This window comes from Periplaneta americana, chromosome 16 (assembly GCF_040183065.1).
Source record: "Periplaneta americana isolate PAMFEO1 chromosome 16, P.americana_PAMFEO1_priV1, whole genome shotgun sequence".
Classification (NCBI taxonomy): Eukaryota; Metazoa; Arthropoda; class Insecta; order Blattodea; family Blattidae; genus Periplaneta; species Periplaneta americana.
Window position 1 is genome coordinate 32,595,984 of NC_091132.1, and position 26,055 is coordinate 32,622,038.

Genomic DNA, 26,055 nt, shown 5'->3' on the forward strand with positions numbered 1-26,055 from the left:
CAGAGAATAGTGCAACCATTTATTATGTCCTGGAGATTTATTTCGCCGTAATCTTGATGGCGACGGGAGGCACTATGATTACACAGAATACAGCAATAAAGCTCTGACATCACGTGCCAAATCATCAAGACTATTGAAGTATTGTCGTTGCTAATATGTAGATTGAAAGGAAAATGTTCGGTCATCTCATAAGGAATGTCGGGTTTTTAAGTTTCCTGTTTTATAAGATATTAATAATTTTCTTCAGTTGGAAAATGTAATTTACAGGACGCCATGTTATTACTGCAGATAGTGAGCTTGTGCCAGTAGTCAATTTTTAATTCAAAGAATACAAAATACAGGTTATGAAGTTTGAGATTAGAGCCCTTCTAAAGCAATACTGGTAACAAGATTATAAATCTGCTGTCGTGGGTCGAAGAATATTGTGAATTCGAGGGTGAAGGTATCATTAGTGAGCGCATAACACAACGATGGCTCTATCGTATCAATAATGAAGGGGACATTAACCCATATGAGACCGTCATTACATTTTTGGAACATAATTTTTATGGTGTTGTCCTAACTGTATTAATATTTAGTGGAATTTGTTCACTGTAGATGTAATGATAGTACTGAAAATGAACTGGAGTAAATTTGATTTGGTTCAACAATGAACATATCTTTCCTGCTCACATTTTGTGGATTGTTTTCGTGAAAAAACGATACAAACAAAAGGCTAAGTAATAACATAAGTTATATTACATAAATGCATTATTATTTCTAATAATATATTGCTCTAAAATATCCACATTTAACATATTATGTAGCAGTATTTTAATTATGAGATAATCGTTGCAACTTGAGATTAATTTTTAATGTTCCAATAATGGAACTACGGGAAGAATGGATTTCGTGAAAATTCTATTTACTGGAAGTAATATTACGGATTTATTTTTTTATGTTTTCGTTTCGTGTAGCTGTAATATAATACTATAACACAATTTTTATTGATTTTTTTTTTCTTTTATGTAGATTGAGTGTGCACGAGATTGTGGAAATAGTGAAAAATTATGACATTATAGGCGGTAAGTTTGTAATGATTCCACCTGATTCTTCTGATTTAGACAGTGGCGATGAAGATGAAGTGAGTGTTGAGTGGCTGTCCAGAAATCAATTTCTGTCTCGAACTGAGGGAACTCTGACAATAGTCAGGGGTGGTGTGGTAAGAACGGAAGAAATTGGAAGCTGCGGTGATACCAGTCCACATTTGACAAATGAACCCTCTCCCAGTGATGATAAAGATGAAAGTGTTGAACGATTTTTTCTACAAAAAGAAAACAACTTCTACCTCGAACTACTTTGACTGTAGTTAGTGACGATATGGTTAGAACAGAAGTACAGTAGTTGGAAATTATAACAATACGAGTTTAGATTTCACAAAGAAACCTAGTCCCTGTAAAAGTAGAGGCCCAATATTCAAAGAGATTGGGTAAAGATTGACTTACCTAGCCCAAAGGAAAAAGAACTGAGTTAGAAACCATCCATTCACCAACCACCCACCTATCTATCTACTTACCTACCTACCTAGTTACTGAGTTAGTTATTCAGTTACTCATTTACTCAATCATTAATTTATGTATTGATTCATTTACTTGTCAATTTATACATTTATTTATTATTTATCTATTTATATATTCATTCATCCATTTATTTATACATATTTATTTATTTGTACATATTATATATGTCATTTATTTATTTGTTTATTTACTCATTTATTTGTTTGTTTATTTACGTATTTACTTATTTATTTGTTTGTTTGTTTATTTACATATTTACTTATTCGTTTGTTTATTTAGGTATTTACTTATTCGTTTATTTATTTACGTATTTACTTATTCGTTTATTCGTTTGTTTATTTACATATTTACTTAATCGTTTGTTTATTTACGTATTTACTTATTCGTTTATTTATTTACGTATTTACTTATTCTTTTATTCGTTTGTTTATTTACCGTATTTACTTATTCGTTTATTTATTTACGTATTTACTTATTCGTTTATTCGTTTGTTTATTTACGTATTTACTTATTCGTTTGTTTATTTACGTATTTACTCATTCGTTTATTCGTTTATTTACGTATCTACTTATTCGTTTGTTTATTTACGTATTTACTTATTCGTTTATTTATTTACGTATTTACTTATTCGTTTATTCGTTTGTTTATTTACATATTTACTTAATCGTTTGTTTATTTACGTATATTTACTTATTCGTTTATTTATTTACGTATTTACTTATTCGTTTATTCGTTTGTTTATTTACCGTATTTACTTATTCATTTATTTATTTACGTATTTACTTATTCGTTTATTCGTTTGTTTATTTACGTATTTACTTATTCGTTTGTTTATTTACGTATTTACTTATTCGTTTGTTTATTTACGTATTTACTCATTCGTTTATTCGTTTATTTACGTATTTACTTATTCGTTTGTTTATTTACGTATTTACTTATTCGTTTATTTATTTACGTATTTACTTATTCGTTTGTTTATTTACGTATTTACTTATTCGTTTATTTATTTACGTATTTACTTATTCGTTTATTCGTTTGTTTATTTACGTATTTACTTATTCGTTTATTTATTTACGTATTTACTTATTCGTTTGTTTATTTACGTATTTACTTATTCGTTTATTTATTTACGTATTTACTTATTCGTTTATTCGTTTCTTTATTTACCGTATTTACTTATTCGTTTATTTATTTACGTATTTTCTTATTCGTTTGTTCGTTTGTTTATTTACGTATTTACTTATTCGTTTGTTTATTTACGTATTTACTTATTCGTTTATTTATTTACGTATTTACTTATTCGTTTCTTTATTTACGTATTTACTTATTCGTTTATTTATTTACGTATTTACTTATTCGTTTGTTTATTTACCGTATTTACTTATTCGTTTATTTATTTACGTATTTACTTATTCGTTTATTCGTTTGTTTATTTACGTATTTACTTATTCGTTTATTCATTTGTTTATTTACCGTATTTACTTATTCGTTTATTTATTTACGTATTTACTTATTCGTTTATTCGTTTGTTTATTTACCGTATTTACTTATTCGTTTATTTATTTACGTATTTACTTATTCGTTTATTCGTTTGTTTATTTACCGTATTTACTTATTCGTTTATTTATTTACGTATTTACTTATTCGTTTATTCGTTTGTTTATTTACCGTATTTACTTATTCGTTTATTTATTTACGTATTTACTTATTCGTTTATTCGTTTGTTTATTTACCGTATTTACTTATTCGTTTATTTATTTACGTATTTACTTATTCGTTTATTCGTTTGTTTATTTACCGTATTTACTTATTCGTTTATTTATTTACGTATTTACTTATTCGTTTATTCGTTTGTTTATTTACCGTATTTACTTATTCGTTTATTTATTTACGTATTTACTTATTCGTTTATTCGTTTGTTTATTTACCGTATTTACTTATTCGTTTATTTATTTACGTATTTAATTATTCGTTTATTCGTTTATTTATTTACGTATTTACTTATTCGTTCGTTCATTCATTTATTTATGTATTTATTTATGTATATGCTATAATAAACCAAATGCCCTAATTACAGTAGTATTACACAAATTAAGTTATTGTATGTTTTCTAGCTTAGGTGCACTGTAATGCAAATACAAAAAAAGAAACTAAAAGGTATCACAATAACATACCCGCAATAGAGTTAACATAAAATATAATATAAAAAATCAAAAGAAAATACAAATAAATTAAAACAAACGGAGTGGATGAATAGAAGGCTACACTTTTCCTAAGTCAGGTAATATTCTTTCAACCATAAGGCAGAGCCTTATCTGAATACATGACTTTGATATTTTTTAAAAATATTGTTTAATGCAGTTCTATATTTTGTGAATGACAGCGCTAAATTCAAACCGTATTGTAAGCTGACTTCATTTATTTAATATATTGCGAGAGAAATTTCTTGGCAAGGAAGAGGGAGAAGAAAATGCATCACGGACATGTTCAGTAGAATGAAGTGTAACAACTGTGAAGAATTTGAAAGAACAGCAGAGACAGACAGAAAACGAACTAGCAGCTGCACAGAGAGGCAAATAGTATGCCAAAAGCTACATTGTCTGTATCTGGAACGCTGATGAAATATTTTCATAAAAATATTGTGAAATATTTTCATCCGAAATAGTTTTTGCATTTTTGTATAGGATGGAATTCATAAAAATCATTTTCCCACATTATTAAGTCCATGTTTCAAATATCAATGGTAGAGATAGTTATAATTAAAATCGCCCGGGTAAGAGCTGTGCATTAATTTCAAGAACCTTTATCAAAAATATAACGCAATTAAGTCTTAGACAGATTTTCATAATTAAGTCATACTCGTGCTTAAGCAGAACTTAAATCTTGCCCTTAATGCACATTTTAGCCACCAACAAGTCGCACTTGATGATGATTCTTTAATATTTACTCTAAAAACCCCGACTTAACGAAATTGAACCTTTTGAAATTCACTGTCACCCAATAACTTATGTGATTAAATAAATTAAACTCCATCAAATAAAGGGCATCACTGAATTATTTTACTTTTAACCAAAACATGAATAACGATTTCAAGAAATAGCCGAAAAAGTTAATGAAATGCAGGGAATTTGTGTCCCAAGGAAATGCTTGCCAAGAGTTACGGATCCTTTATAATTTTATAATGATTTTGAATTAATAATGAGGTTTTTATTTCATAAAGAGACGGCTATGAAATACAGTCATTTGAGGTAATTTTGTACCGGTCAGGGTAACTTTCTACCAGTTCCCAATTGTATTAGAAGATTTAATTTCACATTTCCTATGTGTGATATCTTTGGACTGAGGCCATCCCCATAACTTAAGATCTCTATCCTTTGCTTTCTATCTATTATGTCCAGTCCCTGAAGAATATTTAAGGCTCCACGTAGTTAAATATTGCGTTCTGTTTATATTAGCTGGTTTATGAACGATTTTCAATTTTATATTGTATGTATATAATTCTTGTTTGTTTATTTATTTATTTATTTATTTATTTATTTATTTATTTGCTTATTTACTTATTTACTCTTTACTTACTTACTTAATTTTGATAATAATTGTAACAAAATATAATATAAACAGAACAACTGTAGCGAATGTTTATGCACATCCTCTCTTTAAAACACAATAACAACCACATGAAATACATAATCCTATGTCTTCGAAATTATAAAATTATTCCGACAGTGCTGTTTTGGTTCGATTTCAGGCTTACTTTGTACCGCTAAAAAGTTTTCACTTTAACATTGATTCTATTACAATAATTTAAATTTGATTATAAATAAATATAATTCATTTGTTTATTAAATAACATGAGACAAATACAAAATTAATATGAAGTGTAAAAACTAGATCTACTGCAGACGCACTTTAAGTTTACACTGAAGAATTTTTTTTTCTTACTAAGTCCCTCATAGTTGGCTTATTAATGAATTTTCTTTGACCTTATTTATTCAACTATTGTTCTAATTTTTACACCCGTTTTGGATTTCCATAATGCGTTGAAAATTTTAGATGGCAAGAGGTCAAAAGGAATCTCCAGAGAGAAGACAGTGTGCAATAAAGCCACTGTAGTCCAGTTAAACGCCACGGAAGGCACTGGATGATATAAATCCTGGAAAACTTGGTCAATGAGAAACTGCACGTTTATATTTCATCCAAAAGCAAACATTAGTGAATAAATTGTAAAATAAACACAAATAATTTTGGGAGGCCATATATGTTTTCACCGAGAATGTTGTTGCTGTGTGCTATGATGACTTTGTAATAGTCTCACATGAAGGTTCACTGTTTCTTGGTAGGCCTACAGTCAATGGCATTGAACTGCATGGTCTCAACTCCAGATGCAAAGTCAGTTGTAAGGTCAAGAAGGGAATGCATTGGATGTGGCCTGACCAGTTTCTAGTAATAAATAAAGTTAATAAGTTGATAAATTAAAGGAGCACGTTTTGTATGATCAATACAACAGTTTCATTTTTCAATTTTTTTATGTTTGTTCATTATTTTCACCAACCCACAGCCTTAACCTCAGCCTGGAAGAGCAGGAAACTTTCCCAATTGTATTGGCACGCCAATTGAAGGGTTCAGAGCCATAGTGGACCAAGCGCCGTATATTAAACTCTGAGAAAACAAGGGTCAAAGTTAAGTAAATACCAAAATTCAATGAATTATATGGCAAATAATATAATATATGCACATTAAAACTAAATGATATGTCAGTCTTCATTAAACTATGGTATTCACTTAACTTTAACCCTTGCTTTCTCCATTTTTAGTAAATGGCACTTGGCCCACTATGATTCTGAACCCTTCAATTGAGAGTAAGAGCCAGCCCTGTCACTGGAGTTGCAGAACGGCTTCACCCTTAAGGAATCCAACGGTCTGTTCTTATTCTTATTCTTATTCTTATAATTCTATAGTCGAAATATTGTAAAATTTCATGAGTTATTTCTCAGGATTAATTTTTTGCTCGTATATTGTGTTTTCCCCCCTGTTCGTTGGTGTTTAAATCTTGTTATTCACTTTTTAGAAACCATAAAATAACAACTATTGTTAGTCCTATAAGCTTCGCTGTGCATAATAAAATGTTTATATGAACTTTAGAATACCACCAACCTACACTGAAATGAAGTTATTCAGTAATGTAAATTTAAAATATAAATGTGGAATTAAAATACAGCAAATACGTTTTTGGGTTATAAAAATATTACTGCTTTGAAGCTGTACAAACGTTTGGTCCCGCGGGATATTATAGACCCTACTGACGGAACATTATACAGAGGTTACAAATTCGATGCTCTTATATAAATATCGGGATATTGTGAGTTCTACTAGGTCTACATTTCAAGTTATATTTGCAGTTTGTTTCCAACAGGAATAATTTAGGACACGTTCACTTTTGCGTTCCGGCAATACACAGCCATCCTTTTAAATAACATCTGGTATACGCTTCAGCTGTCAATAACCTCAAGTAAAAAGTTATTATTTAACGACACTGAACCAACTGAGACGTTATCCAGAGTTGGACTGGTGATAGCGAAATGGTATTCATGTAATGGAGTCCAAGAACGCCCTGTGACATTATCTGACATAAGCATTACAGAAAATTTAAAAAAAAATAGACTGCTACAAAGCTTTAATATGCTGCATATCTATAGCTACGTGTAAATGCAATCACTTGTCGCCAGATGCTTAACGCTACTATTTTGAATATCTTTACGTTTTTTTACGTAGAAGGGTTGGCGAACAACGAGCAAAAGAAGAACAAGAGGGATACAGGGAGAAGAATGAAAAGGTGAAGAGTTCAAGACAAAGACGAAGAGAGCAAGGCAACGGTGAGGAGATCCAGAGAAAATTGAAGGAGAACCAGGGAAGCACACGGAGAAGCAGGAAAACACACGGAGAAGCAGGCAAACATATGGAGAAGCAGGGAAACACAGGGAGAAGCAGGCAAACACAAGGAGAAGCAGGAAAACACACGGAGAAGCAGGGAAACACACGGAGAAGCAGGGAAACACACGGAGAAGCAGAGAAACACACGGAGAAGCAGGCAAACACACGGAGAAGCAGAGAAACACACGGAGAAGCAGGCAAACACACGGAGAAGCAGGGAAACACACGGAGAAGCAGGAAAACACACGGTGAAGCAGGGAAACACACGGAGAAGCAGGCAAACACACGGAGAAGCAGAGAAACAGACGGAGAAGCAGGGAAACACACGGAGAAGCAGAGAAACACACGGAGAAGCAGGGAAACACACGGAGAAGCAGGCAAACACAAGGAGAAGCAGGAAAACACACGGAGAAGCAGGGAAACACACGGAGAAGCAGGGAAACACACGGAGAAGCAGAGAAACACACGGAGAAGCAGGCAAACACACGGAGAAGCAGAGAAACACACGGAGAAGCAGGGAAACACACGGAGAAGCAGGTAAACACATGGAGAAGCAGGAAAACACACGGAGAAGCAGGGAAACACACGGAGAAGCAGGGAAACACACGGAGAAGCAGAGCAAACACATGGAGAAGCAGGAAAACACACGGAGAAGCAGGGAAACACACGGAGAAGCAGAGAAATACAGGGAGAAGTAGGGAAACATACGGAGAAGCAGGCAAATACACGGAGAAGCAGGAAAACACACGGAGAAGCAGGCAAACACACGGAGAAGCAGGAAAACACACGGAGAAGCAGGCAAATACACGGAGAAGCAGGAAAACACACGGAGAAGCAGGCAAACACACGGAGAAGCAGGGAAAAACACGGAGAAGCAGGGAAAAACACGGACCTCCAGGAAAACACACGGAGAACTAGGGAAAGACAGGAGAACCAGAGAAACACAAAGAGAACCAGGGAAACACAAAGAGAACCAGGGAAACACACGGAGAACCAGGGAAAAACACGTAGATCCAAGGAAACACATGGAGAACCAGGGAAACACAAAGAGAACCAGGGAAACACACGGAGAACCAGGGAAAAACACGGAGATCCAGGGAAACACACGGAGAACTAGGGAAAGACAGGAGAACCAGAGAAACACAAAGAGAACCAGGGAAAAACACGGATCTCCAGGAAAACACACGGAGAAATAGGGAAAGACAGGAGAACCAGAGAAACACAAGGAGAACCAGGGGAATAAAAGGGGAACCAGGGGAATACAATAAGAACCAGGAAAAGATAAGGAGAACCAGGAGCAGACTATAAGAATCAGGCGAAAACATTGAGAACAAAGGGAAGACAATGAGAAGAAGGGGAAAATAAGGAGAACAAGGGAAAAGACATTGAGAACAAGGAGTCTATTTGTACCTTGTAAACGTGAATGCCAACTTGTAACACGTTGCAAATATTCGAAATCCTCCTTTTCAAAGGAAATGTACGACAGAATAAAATGTTTTCATAATATGTGACCAATGAAATAGAAATTATATACAAATCCCTAACACACAGAAACATAGCGACAGACCTGTATGTCACGGAAAACCTGGCAGTGCCACCGTGACAAGCTTAGAGCCTGTTTGCTGAACATGTCATGTGGCAACGGTTTAGACCCAGCAGCACTCCATCGCAGTTCACACACACACACACACACGACAGTACCTAGGAGCAACTTCACTGCGTCACTGCAATGATATTTTTGTGTTATCTCTTTCATGTTGTGCACGGTCCTCACTGTTTTACGTCATTTTTTTCCAGAATATTTCACGAAAGTAAAACGTTCAATAGATTAATAGCCATAAATGTTCGGAAATTCATACAAATGCAAATTTCTAAACGCATTTCTGTATAACAATGTGAAGGAAATATATTCGACATTATACTGCATATACGAGTGAGTATATATGTGGAAATAAAAAATGAAATTTGACATTTTTTCTTCTTTCTTTCCTCCCTCTATCTCTTTCTCCCTGTCTCTTTCCTTCTTTTCATTTAAGAGAAATGTGTCAGTTCTCAGGGGCAATCTTATCACCATTGATTTTCTTCGCCCCTTCTCTGTCCCACTTCTTCCCAAAATTTAATTTGTAGTCCTCGGAGCGTCCGCGAGAAGAAATTCTGCGTTTACTTCACTTGTGATTTTTTTATTGTTTACGCTCTACATGCATCCTACAGCCTTATATTATTCTCCACTTATCTCGTCAAAAATCCAGATTTGAAATTTGATTTTAATTTTACAATGTCAGTAATTTATGGACAAACTAATGGATTTCACAGGTAAAAGATATTCCACATCGGAACTAGTAACCAGCATTAAAATAGTACAGCAAGTTTCAAACACATCGAAAGTGTAATTTTTTATGCTGAATTTGTAGACTTGCCTTTGGGCAGAACACTGTGTATGTATTATTTAGATTAACGTAATTATTATTGCATTCAAAAAATTTGCCAGATAGCTAATATTTTGTCGTGGACTAGAAGATCTTGAAAACCAGGAACATAAAAAAATATTTGTGTAGTTTGTGAAAAATTAATTTGTGCGAGATCGTGCGTATTTGCTTGTTTTCCGCACAGAACCAATACGCGGTAAGTGTGAAATACCACATTCAGTATTCCCAACCTAACACACATAACAATTTTCCTCTTCTTACCGCTTAAGCGCGACATTCATTTTACTGCTTTAGGCTTTTAACATATTATTTTTAGAGACGTTTAACATAGTAATGATTATAAATTGGGAACTTACCACTGCAATTTCACCTAAATTGCACTCTTAATTATTGTTTTTAAATGTTTGCAAAAATTAAGTAAAGTCTACTACTCCACGAAACTTATTGCATTCCTGATATAAGTAACATTAAGGAAGCCGTGAAAAAATCAACGAGATTCCAGATGCCGATGTTATTACTGCAATATGTTATATAAATAATATTGTTAAAATATTAAAATGAAAAATAAATCATTACATAACCTTACCGTTTGTTTTAAGTTCGCATTTATAGACTGGGGGAAAAAAAAGACAGACGTATATCACGGCCTGCTGGAGTATAGTAAACACAGAAAACATTTTATAGCAACAATGTTGAAGATATATATTTTAGTTTTAAAAGTTGCCGTCATTGAACAGAAACCAAGATGGAGATTTCATTGCAACTAATTAGAAATTCGTCTTTCAGGTATGTAATAAACGATCTTCGCACAAAATAATGTACGATACATGAGCGGTATGTTTGTTTTCATGTTCTCGGAAATTAAAAAAGCTCAACTACGTTTCGCTTTTTCAATCTTTTCCTCGACCATGAAAACGTCAACGTACCGCTCTTGTAACGTATATTACTATTTTGAAACAGTTGTTTGATACACCTGCAAATTTACAGATACGAGGTATCACATCTTAGCCATCGATATATCGCATACAGTCGACTATAGAAACCGATCTTTCTTCGATAATCATAAATAAAAATAATTAAAGAAACATTGCTTTGCCAAGCGATTGACATTTTGACAAACATAAGCAAAACATGTTTTTTAACACTATGGAATAAAATATATTTATTTACCTATTTACATTCATTTCTTTACATTGATTTGTTTATTTATTTACATTCCTTTTTTTCGTTTGATTAATTATTTACATTCGTTTGTTTGTTTATTTACATTCTTTTTTCTTTTGATTAATTATTTACATTCGTTTGTTTGTTTATTTACATTCTTTTTTCGTTTGATTAATTATTTACATTCGTTTGTTTGTTTATTTAAATTCTTTTTTCGTTTGATTAATTATTTACATCCGTTTGTTTGTTTATTTACATTCTTTTTTCGTTTGATTAATTATTTACATTCGTTTGTTTGTTTATTTACATTCTTTTTTCGTTTGATTAATTATTTACATTCGTTTGTTTGTTTATTTACATTCTCTTTTCGTTTGATTAATTATTATATTCGTTTGTTTGTTTATTTACATTCTTTTTTCGTTTGATTAATTATTTACATTGGTTTGTGTGTTTATTTACATTCTTTTTTCGTTTGATTAATTATTTACATTCGTTTGTGTGTTTATTTACATTCTTTTTTCGTTTGATTAATTATTTACATTCGTTTGTTTGTTTATTTACATTCTTTTTTCGTTTGATTAATTATTTACATTCGTTTGTTTGTTTATTTACATTCTCTTTTCGTTTGATTAATTATTTACATTCGTTTGTTTATTTAAATTCTTTTTTCCTTTGATTAATTATTTACATTCGTTTGTTTGTTTATTTACATTCTTTTTTCGTTTGATTAATTATTTACATCCGTTTGTTTGTTTATTTACATTCTTTTTTCGTTTGATTAATTATTTACATCCGTTTGTGCGTTTATTTACATTCGTTTCTACACATTCCTTTGTTTGTTTGTTTCTTTACATTCTTTTGTTTGTTCGTTTATTCGTTTATATTTATTTATTTATTTATTTATTTATTTATTTATTTATTTTATCGACAGTAAGTTTGAAATGAATACAAGTTAATACAATGTAAGGTAAACTAGCCCATTCCTGAATGAGTAAGACTCGTGATCAAAAATAAAATTAAAATTGAGAATGAATACAGATCAAAAAGTGTTTGATATGTTTAAAACCAAACTATAAATCCAATACAATTTGTTTTATTAATTTGGAGAGGATTCGTGGTTAAAATTATATTAGAATAAAATTTGTTTAATAGTCTGGGACCTTGACTCATGCTATGATAAAAAGCTGCATTGGCTTTACATTTTGGTTCAGACAAACGCAGAGAATTCATATTTTTAGTTCTATATTTATATACATACCTTTCAAAGTTATTCAGATTTTTATGAAAATATTTTAATAAAATAAAATAATAAATTTGTTTAATGTCGAAAACTTTGAAATGTTTAAACAACAATTCAGTTGAGTAATTTTTCTGCTTTTTTAAACAAATTTTTAATACTTTTTTCTGTAGTAAAATTAACGGATAAAGGTTGGATTTATAAGTTCCACCCCAACCTATTATTTATTTCTTCGTTTCTTTACATTGTTTGTTTATTCGTTTCTTTAGATTAGTTTGTTTGTTCGTTTCTTTACATTTGATATTTTATTCGTTTCTTTCTTTGTGTGTTTGTTTGTTTATATATTTATTCCAATGGCGGGTAAATTTTACAGTGACATTGACCCTAAGAACAATTAAAATCGAAAAAGAAAGATCTATTGAATAAAATTTTGGAGTACATTTCGTAGTTTCTGCGGTAGAGACGGGTATATTTCCTAGTTATTGACACACTTCGCAGAATGAGCCAAATTTCATGTTATTTCGTGAATTTGTTTTCCTTAAATATTATGGTATTTCAAGTATCTAGAAGGGTAAATTTAACAAAAGAAGTAAAAAGTATTAACTATGGAAAATTTCTCGCGTATCGCTATTACCAAAAATTACGGCCGGTATTGATCTATTAAGGCTGGTTCACAATAAACCGGGAACAAAAACGACAACGAGAACGAGAACAGAAATATTGTTAAAATAAATGCATTTAAATACATTCATTTTAACATTATTTCCGTTCTCGTTTTTGTTGTAGTTTCCGTTTCCGGTTTATTGTGAACCAGCCTTTACTAATGCAAGCTTTACGAGATAAAGAACACACCTTGTATTATCATAGATAGCGTCACAAGAGGTTTCCATTTTGTCGAAGGAATTTACCTAATGAAATAAAATTGTCCTGGGAAATTGAGTAAGACTATTTAGAGAATAGAATAAGGAATAAACACATAAAGAAATAATGAAAACGATAACACAGAAGATTTCTGCCTTGTAAAGTGGAAAGAGTCGCTCTCGTACATATGTGGATGAAGCAAGCACGTCCGTTGTTTCGTTTTAACGCAGCAGGCATACGTATGCCAGGCAATCGAGTTAAGCGCCGGAATAAGGGAAGTTAGTCGGCGCTCAACGCGATACAGCTGCCGGCGTCGTGCTGAATCCCTCCGGCACTTTCCAGTCGATCACTTCACCGATCAGCACCAAGGAGAGGCCAGAACTCCCCGTTATAACAGCACGTTATTTAGTGCAGCTTTCTTATCAAGCGTGACAAGGAACGGTTCGTCTTATCGGCTACTCTAGAGGAATGCAGTGTGCTCGATGCATACAGGAAAGGCAAGAGTGGGTTAGCATGGCATGTATGCTTTTGCTTTCTCATCATACGAGGTATACGTTATACAGTATACACTGTGAATACTAAATTCTGTCTTCGAAGACCGGAGTGTGACAGAGGATATTGTGGCGATGAAATTCGAGATAACAACCGTCATGTTATGATGATTAGCTATTGATGTATTAGAGGCAATACTCAGAAATCAAATCGAGTAATAGTCATTTCTTATCCATTGCGTCTAATTTGAATTAAATGTCGAGTACACAACAACGATGTAAAGTGTGCGACTTGTTCAGGGACATCATATTGTTTTTACTTCAATTTTTATTGTACATGAGCTTTTAATGTACTTCACTCTCACCCCTTCTACTAATGAAGTTCAACCGTCCTCCACACAGATCCAAGACCGCATATACAGTCATAGTAGCCTTACGGTCGTAGTAAACAGTACGTTCCAAAAATGTTTGCTTTTTCTAGTGACGAAAGAGCTTTCAATATTAAATCATTTTCGCACAGGTACTGTCGTCCATTTGCCTACGTCATATCCCGGTTTCCCCCACCAGCTTTTATTCGCCAGCTAGTGGCTGGGCTGTCTTAGCTCTTTTCTGAAAACATTAATTTCTGTTAGGAATTGGACGTCTACGTAATGTTATACAACTATTTAAAATAACTTAAATAAAAGGACCTCGTTAAGTAATTAAATGTCACGTGATTTCCTCCCTTTCTACGACCCTACGACATAACCACTTGGACGGACAATAGATAGTATGACTGAGTAATTTTATCTTTTCGGATCGGGCAGAAGTGAAGATTGAATTTACAGTACGTAAGGTACTTTCTTATAGAGTAGGTACAGAATTATTTCAACATGAGTTACTAGTACGAAGAACGAAACTGGTAATTGGGATTAGGTACAATAGTCTATAGTGCGATAATATGCACATTAGAACTGAAGCCTGTATCGAAATGAACGGCCACCTTTTTCAAAAATGTGTTTAAATATTCGTATTATGATTATTTTTCAATTTAACTTCATTCTCTATATAGTACGCTAATGTGCTGTAGACAGTATAATATACACAGCATAATGAATACGTTCGCATGGAAAGCTCAGTTCGTGAGTAAAAACACTCATTGTTAATACTGTACTGTATTTTGATTAAACAAAAAGCTAATGAAAATTATCAAACTCAAAATCGCGATATTTCCTAGTTTACGTAAATGGATGAACTACTTTTCTTCCCTCCTATACCTAGTAAAGTGATTTGTTTGTATTTCACGCCAGTATCATCGAACTCCAGTCGTGGAAGGTGGTAGCAAACGGTGTTTCCGGTTCTTAATCGATGATCCAAAGGTATAGCCAGGTTAATATTAGAAATGTTAGTAAAAATAAAATGATGTCCCTGTATTAGAGGCAATACTCAGAAGTCAAATCGAGTAATAAGGTAGGGTGCCCATTTATCGTCCCTCATTTAGTTTTGTCTCACCATTCATATACCATTAAAGTTGAAAACTTGAAACTAATCTAGTTAAGAACTTTCAACATTTAACTGCAAGACACAGAATTCTAAATTCATAAATTTGGAATCAAATTGAATATAAAACATGAAGAATAAAATTATGCAATTTTTTACATTTCAATAACATATTGAATGACAATTATTTCAACAGTACAATGAAATAAAAACATAGAACACCAAGAATGTTTATTAAGGACTAATTATTATAGAAAGTATGTAAGAGAGCATTCAGAAAATTATTTAAATTACATTTTGTAAATTAAAAACTCCTTCATGTGACATTTTCTTAAGGTTCTTAGCACTTCCAAAAAAAATTACAGTTTAACTTTTTAACCTAACATTAAATAGTTCATTACGTCCAATAGGACTAAAACCTTTCAATTTTGTGTTTCACTCATTCAGACACGTCACAAATAAATTTTTTGTGTTCACAAGATGAGCACATTTCTTGGGACCAATGGCAGCATTCCGTGTATTTGATCCCTTTCTGTCCTTGTTTATGATATGAAAATTTTTCCCACATAACGGGAATACTACATCTTCATCATCACTTCCACTGTCGCTAGAAGACTCGCAGACAATTTTCATTTTTTGTTTGTTTCGGTGCACTTCTTTTGGTTGAAACTGAGGCTGCAGGTTGTGAAGCGATAGTGGTACAGAAGTCGACGTTGAGATTTCTTCTCGTCTGCTTTTGTTTTTGGTTTTCATACTCATTAACTTTTCTTTTCTTTTCTGCTCCTGTGTGAACACTGTTCTTATGGGGTGTACTCGTTACTAGAACTGGTGTACCACGCCTATTAGAAAACGATGGCTCTATCACTGGAACTTTCCGAATATCTTCTGGACTGATCATAGAATTTGAAGTTTCAGGTTCAGTTTCCTGATGTTCTGTCACTTGGGTAAGTTGATGTCGATTAGATACCAATTTGTAGCCCATCTTTTTCTCCCTAACAGGTTTTACGGCTTCTATCATTTCCTCCTTGCTCCATAGTTTCTGTTTTCCCATCTGAAGGCAACTAGAAATATAAATGACAACAGCCTTAATAAAATTACATGATATGGAAATAGCATTCCGAAATCCGTCCCGGGGACGAAATTTAGACACGTCCTGGGGGACGAAATTTGGGCATGTGCACCACAAAAATATGGCGGCATCTCGTTCTAAGCACGCTGCAATGTCCGGTTCATTTAATATATATTCTTATACTAGACATTTTGCTCTATATATAGAAGCAAAAAATGTTATAAAATACGTAACTTAGGCTGTGAAACACTGCTGAGAATATATAAGAAGACTAGTTTTTCACCTTCCAGATATTTAAAACTTAAATAACAACGAAACAGTCAATAACACTCGCTCCAACTGAAATCACGCTTGCTATTGCATAAAGAGGGGTAGTCTCTACTGACCATCACCAGGGTGCGACACATTATGGGCGAAATACTGTGGGGGGACGAATTTAGGCAAGGGGACGAATATTGGGCACTACACCTTAGTTATTTTTTATCCATAGCGCCTAATTTGAATTAAATGTCGAGTACACAACAACGATGTAATGTGTGCGACATGTACCTGTCCCTGAAATGGTCGGATTTCTTGGCTTCAGCTCAAGAACAGCGAAGAAAATAACTGTAGCCGGTTTGTTTTCGTGTGGGGTTTTGTTACAGACATTGTCTATGCACAGAAATCCAGGAACAATGATGATCTGAGAGTAAGAATTACAAAAACCTTTCATCAAATCACCCCTCTTATGTTACAACGCACATGGGCTGAATTACATCACCGTTATGAGTTGTGCAGGGTGCGCATTGGGAGTCATGTTGAGCTGTGAGGAATCTCCCATCTTTCATTGTTGCATGCACAAAGTTTCAACAAATAAAGATCAGTAGTAAATGTTTTACGGTGTTTTTATTTTATCCATACCCAAACGGATCACTCAGTATAGTCGTACACCTATCCCAAAATTCGAGGTGGGTTGCGATCTGCCGTTATTATTCTGAGCATCTCAATTTTGTTATGTATTCAATTTTTTTTCTTCCCTCCCTGATTCATGTCTTAAAGGAACCCTATTTAATCCCCTTCCGCTCAGTATATCTACTGTACCTGTAAAAACATACGCAAATATACAGGGACATCATTTATTTTTACTAACATTTTTAATATTAACCTGACTATACCTTTAGAGAACCGGAAACACCGTTCGCTACTCCCTTCCACGGCTGGAGTTCAATGATACTGGCGTAAAACACAAACAAATCACTTTACTAGGTATAGGAGGGAAGAAAAGTACTTCATCCGTTTACGTAAACTAGGAAATATCGCGATTTTGAGTTCGATAATTTTCATTAGGTTTTTGTTTAATCAAAACGCAGTATTGTATTAACAATAAGTGTTTTTACTCACGAACCGAGTTATCCATGCGAACGTATTCATTATGCAGTGTATATTACAGAGTCTACAGCACATTAGCGTACTATATAGAGAATGAAGTTAAATTGAAAAATAATCATAACATGGATATTTAAACACATATTTGAAAATGGTGGCCGTTCATTTCGATACAGGCTTCAGTTCTTTTGTGCATATTATCGCCCTATAGTCTATTGCATCTAATTCCAATTGCCAGTTTCGTCCTTCGTACTAGTAACTCATGTTGAAATAATTCTGTACCTACTCTATAAAAGAGTACCTTACGTACTGTAAATTCAATCTTGATTTCTGCCCTACCCGCACAGATAAAATTACTCAGACATGCTATCTACTGTCCGTCCAAGTGGTTATGCCTCAGGATCGTAGAAAGGGGGAAAACACGTGACAGTTAATTACTTAACGAGGCCCTTTTATTTAAGTTATTTTAGACAGTTGTATAATATTACGTAAACGTCCAATTCCTAACAGAAATTAATGTTTTCAGAAAAGAGCTAAGACAGCCCAGCTTTTACAGAGGGGCGTGCAGAAGGAGGTGGGAGAAATCGGGATGCGACGTAGGCAAACGGACAATACCTGTGCGAAAATATGATTCAATATTGAAAGTTCTTTCGTCACTGGAAAACGCGAACATATTTCTGGAACGTACTATACTCACTAACTCAGTGCTGTTTACTACATGCGGCCTTGATTCTGTCTGGAAGACAGTTGGAATTTCATTAGTAGAAGGGGTGGGAGTGAAGTACATTCAAAAACTCAGGTACAATAAAAATTGAAGTAAAAATAAAATTATGTCCCTGTATTAGAGATGTGGCCCCATGTATTTCGTGAAAATTAACGACTCGTTTCTGAAAAATGTTAGAGACAACTGAATTAGGTATTTAAGCTTGTTCCTCTGCTACTTTCAACTCATTTTAAGCCTTCCTTTTGTATTTGTACTAGTGTAATTAATTATATGTTTCATTGTTCTTCAGTCCTCGTATATATAAATGCCCGGTTTCTTCGTGGTTTTTAATTTTGTTAGGCCTACTACCGGTGTTCCATACAGTTATTTTCGCATTTCATGTCACTGACCATAGTGCTTTGGTGATGAATGGTACAAAACTTTAATGATAAATTAAAGAAACATGTATCATATAGGCCTACAGGTACGTATTTTCTCAACGTCTATTTGGGACTTTTTTTAAACAATCCATATTTCCTTAAGTTGCTATTGATATCACTGTTATGGTGCGTTGTCTTCACCTGTGATTTGAGATTAAGAAGTGAAATCGCTTACAATACACCAAATTAGTGAGATATACCTTCTCCTTCTAGATTTTACACATAAGTTATATTTTGTAATACGAGGAGATAACAATTAACCTCATTTATAATAAATTTATATGACTCATATAGATTACGTGAGCAATATTATTATTCAGAAACAGTTTTATTCTTCTACTTCCTCTATTGTCGTAAGCCTGATATCCTGTTAAGGTCTCATTCCACCATTTTAGAAGATGGACCAAATATTTTTTTTCATGGATGATAACAGAGTTTTAAGCTTCATAAGAATTAAACATCGGATCCTCACTTCAAATAATTATATACACAAATGAAACATATCAAATGCTAGTATCCTTTTATTTGTACACATTCGAATGTAGAATTTAACTTGTGTATTCCCCTTGGGAAGAAAACACCATTTAAATAAAACAATAAGTTAACCCCTTTACCGCAACTCCATCCATATGTTTTCGGAAGATATTTTACAGACATGAGATTTCCATGTGTTCCTACAATTCTGAACATTTTCTATATTTAAATAGATTTTTAGTTTCTTTAAAGTGTCAGTATTTTTCTTTTTGTATAACCTAGTGAAGCCTGAAGTTCTTCTTTAAAAGATCATTTCATTGGCTGTGATTAGGTGTTCATCATTATTTTCAACAATTATTGAAAAGTGAGACATCGTTTGACAATTGTTCAATATCAAATCATTGTGAACGACTTGCAATGAAGAAGTTAAGTAGTGTTTGGAAGTAATGGAAGTATAGTAAAGCACTTGGTAGTAACTCGAGCAATGTGAAATTTTATTAATACGTATGTATGTTTTGTATGTGTTTATTAGTACTACAATTCGGTATATTTCCAGTGGCAATAGTGCATAATACACAATAATTTTACAGTAACTACAGTTACTCAGTAATAAAATAGCATAGACAAAATAAACTTGCTGATAAACCTAATTATAAATAAAGCATAAACTATAGTATAAGTAAGCCTAGGACAATCACTAAAGCCTAAACTATAAATAACCCCTACTAAAAAGCCTGCCTAAGGCTTAAAGAAATTTAATCTTTATTTATAGCTTTGAAGGATATTAGTTTAAAATTAACTTAAAGTTTATACTAACTTTACAAGTGAGGAGCATAGCATTAAAGATAGATTACTGCAGACAAGCTGTTCCAATCTACTATTGTACTATTTGCAAAGGTAAATTTTACCTCTTCTGTTCTTTGTTTTCTGAAATTAAACTTCATAATATGATCAGCCCTATCTAAATACAATGTTTTCACTAATCTAGTATTAATGTCCGTCCATGCTTTGTCTCCCATTTCTGCCTTAAACAACACGCTAAATTCTGGCTTTTTTGTCGCCTTGATCGGAGCAATTCCCACCCTAAGTATATAATTATCTCATGGCCATATGTTAGTAAAGAATACCTGAGAAACAAATTTTCATATTCAATAACAGAACTTTTATGGTGAATATCGTTGTTGTTCCTGCAATAACTCCTATGTGCAAAACATACAATTTTTCAGTAGGAGAAAAAAACACATTTATTCATCCTATGGCAGCCGTACATAGGGGATTGTGAATTCTTACATTTTCGAAAGCAAGAAATATAATTACATATAGGAGATTGTATTATTTGCTGTATCACTATTTAAGTTATTTAATAGAGCAAAAATCTGAAAATAGATTTATTTATTTTTATTTTATTGGGTTATGTTACGACGCTGTATCAACTTCTAGGTTATTTAGCGTCTGAATGATATGAAGGTGATAATGCCGGTGAAATGAGTCCGGGGTCCAACACCGAAAGTTACCCAGCATTTGCTCTTTTTTTTTTATTTTATTGGGTTATTTTACGACGCTTATCAACTTCTAGGTTATTTGGCGTCTGAATGATATGATAATGCCGGTGAAATGAGTCCGGGGTTCAGCACCGAAAGTTACTCAGCATTTGCTCGTATTGGGTTGAGGGAAAACTCCGGAAAAAACCTCAACCAGATAACTTGCCCCGACCGGGATTCGAACCCGGGCCACCTGGTTTCGCAGCCAGACGTGCTGACCGTTACTCCACAGGTGTGGACTCTGAAAATAGATAAATAGGCCTATGTCACATAGGAGTTATTGCAGGAACAACGACGATATTCTCCTGTTATTTGGCGTAAGACTCTATTGGCTCCAATTTATAAAAAAAAACATGCGACAAAAACCATGACAATTATCTTTTAAATTCTGATTCAAATACGCTTTTCTAATAATAACTGGTTCTATATAAATTCACCCATTCTCAATAGGGGATTCTTCCATAAAAATAGGTCTGGTTGTTACTGTCAAAATCCTCTGTTGAAGATAGAGTTCCACATTTTTTTTACTCAAAGTCATAAGAACTTAGGTGAAGTCTATGTACTTCATGTTGAAAATCCTCTTACTTCGATATATAAAAGTTGTACAAGAGATCTTTTAAATTATTTTGTGCGAGATCGTGCGCATTTGCTTGTTTTCCGCACAGAACCAATACGCGGTGAGTGTGAAATACCACATTCAGTATTCCCAACCTAACACACATAACAATTTCCTTCGTCTTACCGCTTAAGCGCGACATTCATTTTACTGCTTTAGGCTTTTAACATATTGCTTTTAGAGACGTTTAACATAGTAATAATTATAAATTGGAAACTTACCACTGCAATTTCACCTAAATTGCAATGTTAATTATTGTTTTTAAATATTTGCAAAAATTAAGTAAAGTCTACTACTCCACGAAACTTATTGCATTCCTGATACAAGTAACATTAAGGAAGCCGTGAAAAAATCAACGAGATTCCAGATGCCGATGTTATTACTGCAATATGTTATATAAATAATATTGTTAAAATATTAAAATGAAAAATAAATCATTACATAACCTTACCGTTTGTTTTAAGTTCGTATTTATAGACTGGGGGAAAAAAAGACACGTATATCACGGCCTGCTCAAATATAGTAAACACAGAAAACATTTTACAGCAAGAAAGATATTTTGGTGTTCCGAAGTTGGCGTCATTAAACAGAAACCAACATGGAGATTTCATTGCAACTAATTAGAAATTCGTCTTTCAGGTATGTAATAAACGATCTTCGCACAAAATAATGTACGATACATGAGCGGTATGTTTGTTTTCATGTTCTCGGAAATTAAAAAAGCTCAACTACGTTTCGCTTTTTCAATCTTTTCCTTGAACATGAAAACGTCAACATACCGCTCTTGTAACGTATAGTACTATTATAAACTTCGAAGCCTACGGCACCGAAATTATGCACAGACGTATGCAATATTTACAAAATACTGCAAATTACATTTTCACTTGCAGTCGTTACATCTGGGTACGCTATATTTTAGTTCATAATTCAAGGAGCATGGAGTACGATGAAGTGTTATCCAAGTTGGGGTAAAACACTGGGAAAGTTGTCTCGAGTTTTCCAACACTCGGCAGATACTTCTACCTTGTTAATTTATACGAGAAGTTCTAACATATTAATTACCTACGCAGCATAGTGTTGGGTGAGTTACATCCCGGAATTGCACGATGAATGTGCCGCTGCCAAACAGCACCACAGAACTGTTACTTATGCAAATAGGATGTCGGCGTAGCAACAGTTATATAGGGTAGGATACAGGGGAACCATAAACAGGCAGAAAATCGTAGTACACTGCTTTACTTCAGTATAAAGCACATAGCTATACTGTTATCATCAAACTTTTAGTGCTGTTAAGTGTTTGCGGAGTAGATTCGGGCCCATCAAAATCAATACATTACACATCCATCACAAATCGCGGGACTTCATGCACCATAAACCTCAAAATAGCGCACAACTATGCACCGAAAATTACTTTAATAAAGTCTGCAAATATGGAGATTTAAGTTGTAAAAGATCATCCATATATAAGATGTTAATTTATATGTTAAAGATTTTATTATTATTATTATTATTATTATTATTATTATTATTATTATTATTATATGCTTGGTTTAATAAGGACTATAACTTATTCTTTTTCTACTCCAGAGTCTCTATTAATTCTATACTTTACTTTGGTTCGATCTAAACTTGAATATGCATCTGTAGCCTGGAATTCCATTACTTCAACTGATTCGGTTAAATTGGAAAATATTAAAAGAAAATTTATTTCCATATGTGCTTTTCGATTTATACCCAATTCCTCTGACTTTAGCTGTGAGATTACCTGTAAATATTTTAACTGTTGTAGCCTTTATTCTAGACATCAAAATCTTGATTATCAATTTTTTTGCAAAGTTATCAAGGATGATATTGATTGTGAGTCTATCATAAACAACATCAGCCTTCGTATTCCTACAAAAGGTTTAAGATTTCAAAAATTTTTTTTATAACAGAAATTCAAAATCACTTTCTCCAGTCTGTAGATGCATAAAATATGCCAATTTGCATGGGCACAATTTAGATCCTTTTAAAGTATAGTTTCGTTTTGATTATTAGTATTTACTGTTCTTGTTCTCAATTTTATTTATGTATGCTTTTGTTCATTTAAGATATTATTTATTTTGTTTTTTCACCTTTGTATCTTCTGTTTGTGTATTGTGCTGAACTATAATTGGCCTCTGGCTGTTGTTCAGCACACAAATATTAATAATAAATAAATAAATAATAAATTATTATTATTATTATTATTATTATTATTGTAAATACAGTCTGATCCGTTTGGGTACGGATAATATTAATTTATTATTATAAAGCTATTAAGATAGTAGGAAAAATTTATTGCTGGTTATATTATGATTAAAAGATATTAGCACAGTCTACTATATACAGTCACGAAGCTTGAGGTTTGAGGGTGCTAGAAACAATAGACTATGCCGGTACTATTTTGCATTGCCTGTAATGAGGCGATATTAGCGATCCTAGTGGTGAGCAACTACCTAATGTTTGCATATTTACTACATATTGAGCTTCGCGACTGTATATACTAGACTGTGATATTAGTTACCATATATGGCAATCAACAATGCATAATCTGAAAGGACAGCCACCGGCGTGGCTCAGTCGGTTAAGGCGCTTGTCTGCCGGGTCTGAAGTTGCGCACAGGCACGGGTTCAATCCCCGCTTGGGCTGATTAACTGGTTGGGTTCTTTTCGAGGTTTTCCCCAACCGTAAGGTGAATGCCAGGTAATCTATGGCGAATCCTCGGCCTCATTTCGCCAAATACCATCTCGCTATCACCAATCTCATCGACGCTAAATAACCTAGTAGTTGATACAGCGTCGTTTAGTAAAAGACTAAAAAAATAACTAGATGATTAAAATGGCTACTAAAAATCAATAGCGAGCACAATGTGTTCTTTGGTATGCTAAATTTGATAGTGTTAAAAGAGTTCAAAAAGAATTTCGACGTGAGTATGGTGTGCGTAATGTAGCTAAATATGATTCCATAATATTGTGGTATCGAACATTTGTAGAAACAGGTTCTGTATTAAAAGAAACATGCAGGAGGTCGCAGGCGAAACCCAGTACGAGAAGCAGCTATCTCTTGGCTTGGCCCCCAAACTCCTCAGATCTAACCCCTCCTGACTTTTTCGTGGTAGGGTTTTGTTAAAGACATTGTCTACTCACAGAAACCTAGAGACATTAATGATCTGAGAGTAAAAATTACTCAAGATTTTCAACAAATCACCCCTCTTATCTTACAACAAACATAGGCTGAATTGCATCATCGTTACGAGTCGTGCAGAGTGCGCAATGGGGATCATGTTGAGCTCTGAGTAATCTCCTATCTTTCATTGTTGTAAGCACAATGTTTCAACAAATAAAGTTCAGTTGTAAATGTTTTATGGTGTTTTTATCTTATCCATACTCAAACGGATCACCTTGTATATAAAAATTATGTAACTACCCTGAAAGAGAGTGATCTCATTTGTTTGTTTGCCGAAATTATACTTTCAATAATTCTACTTGTTAAATTGATTCATGCCTATTCAATCACCATTAATTAAAATTTTTCCATCATTTATCTTGTTTATATTATTTAGGTTATGTTACAGCTCCTGATGTAGCCAATGAGATTATGGATAGTCGCGTATCAGAGATTCTTTAATATATATTGAAAATTGAAGTAGAATGCAACCGTTTTAATAAAAGTGAAACTGAATAAACAGTCGTCTTGACTATAATCGTCCGTAGAGTTCAATGAAGATTGTATAGTTGGCACAACTGGTAACAAGATAACAGCTCATCAAAACACACTACTGCCACTTTCACAAAGGTAAGTTGTCCCGAACATGACCATTTTCCGCGACACAAGTGTAAACAGGACAGGAAATCGTTCCCGAGGGAGTGTGTTAGTGAAGAGCCAGAGGACAGCTACGAGTGAGGGGAGTGGAGGGGAAATTACTATAGCTCAGAGCTGCAGGCAAGAGCCTCGAAGCGCGCTCTAGCTCCCAGAGCCACGTTTTTGTGCATCTCTGCTCTATACTATGTGTATACAGACAGTCCCCGATTTATATAGATGAATAATTCTGCCAGAATGCTATACGAGTAAAAAACTACATATATTGCATAATATCTTGTGATACACTTAACAATCAAGTAGTCGGCACTGTTACGAACAATCGACGAAAGATAGGGAGAGAAGAATAAAGAAGTGTATATAGTATTTGTGGAACTATAAAAAGCGTTTGACAGAGTGGATTGGAATAAACAACAAGGATCCTAAAGAAAATTGACGTGGATTGGAAAGCGAGGATGATGTTAAGTAACCTTTATATGAAATAAGGAGTCAAAGTCAGGATAGGAGAAGAAATGTCAGAAGAAAGTGAAATAGGGAGAAGATTACGACAATGATGCTATTTATCGCCTACCCTGTTCAATAAGCACTTGGAGGATTTAGTGAAGAACTGTTTTCAGAACATGGGAGAAGTGATAGCAGGAGGAAGAAGAATAAATTGTGTAAGATTTGCTAATGATATGGCGTTGTTAGCAGAAGAGGACATATTAAGTGATATACTACTGGAGCTAAATGACAGCTGTGAGCAGTATGGAATGAAGATAAATGCAAATAAGAGGAAGACCATGGTCATAGGAAGAAAAACAAAGAAGCTAAACTTGCGAATTCTAAATGAGGCAGTAGAGCAAGTGGATAGCTTCAA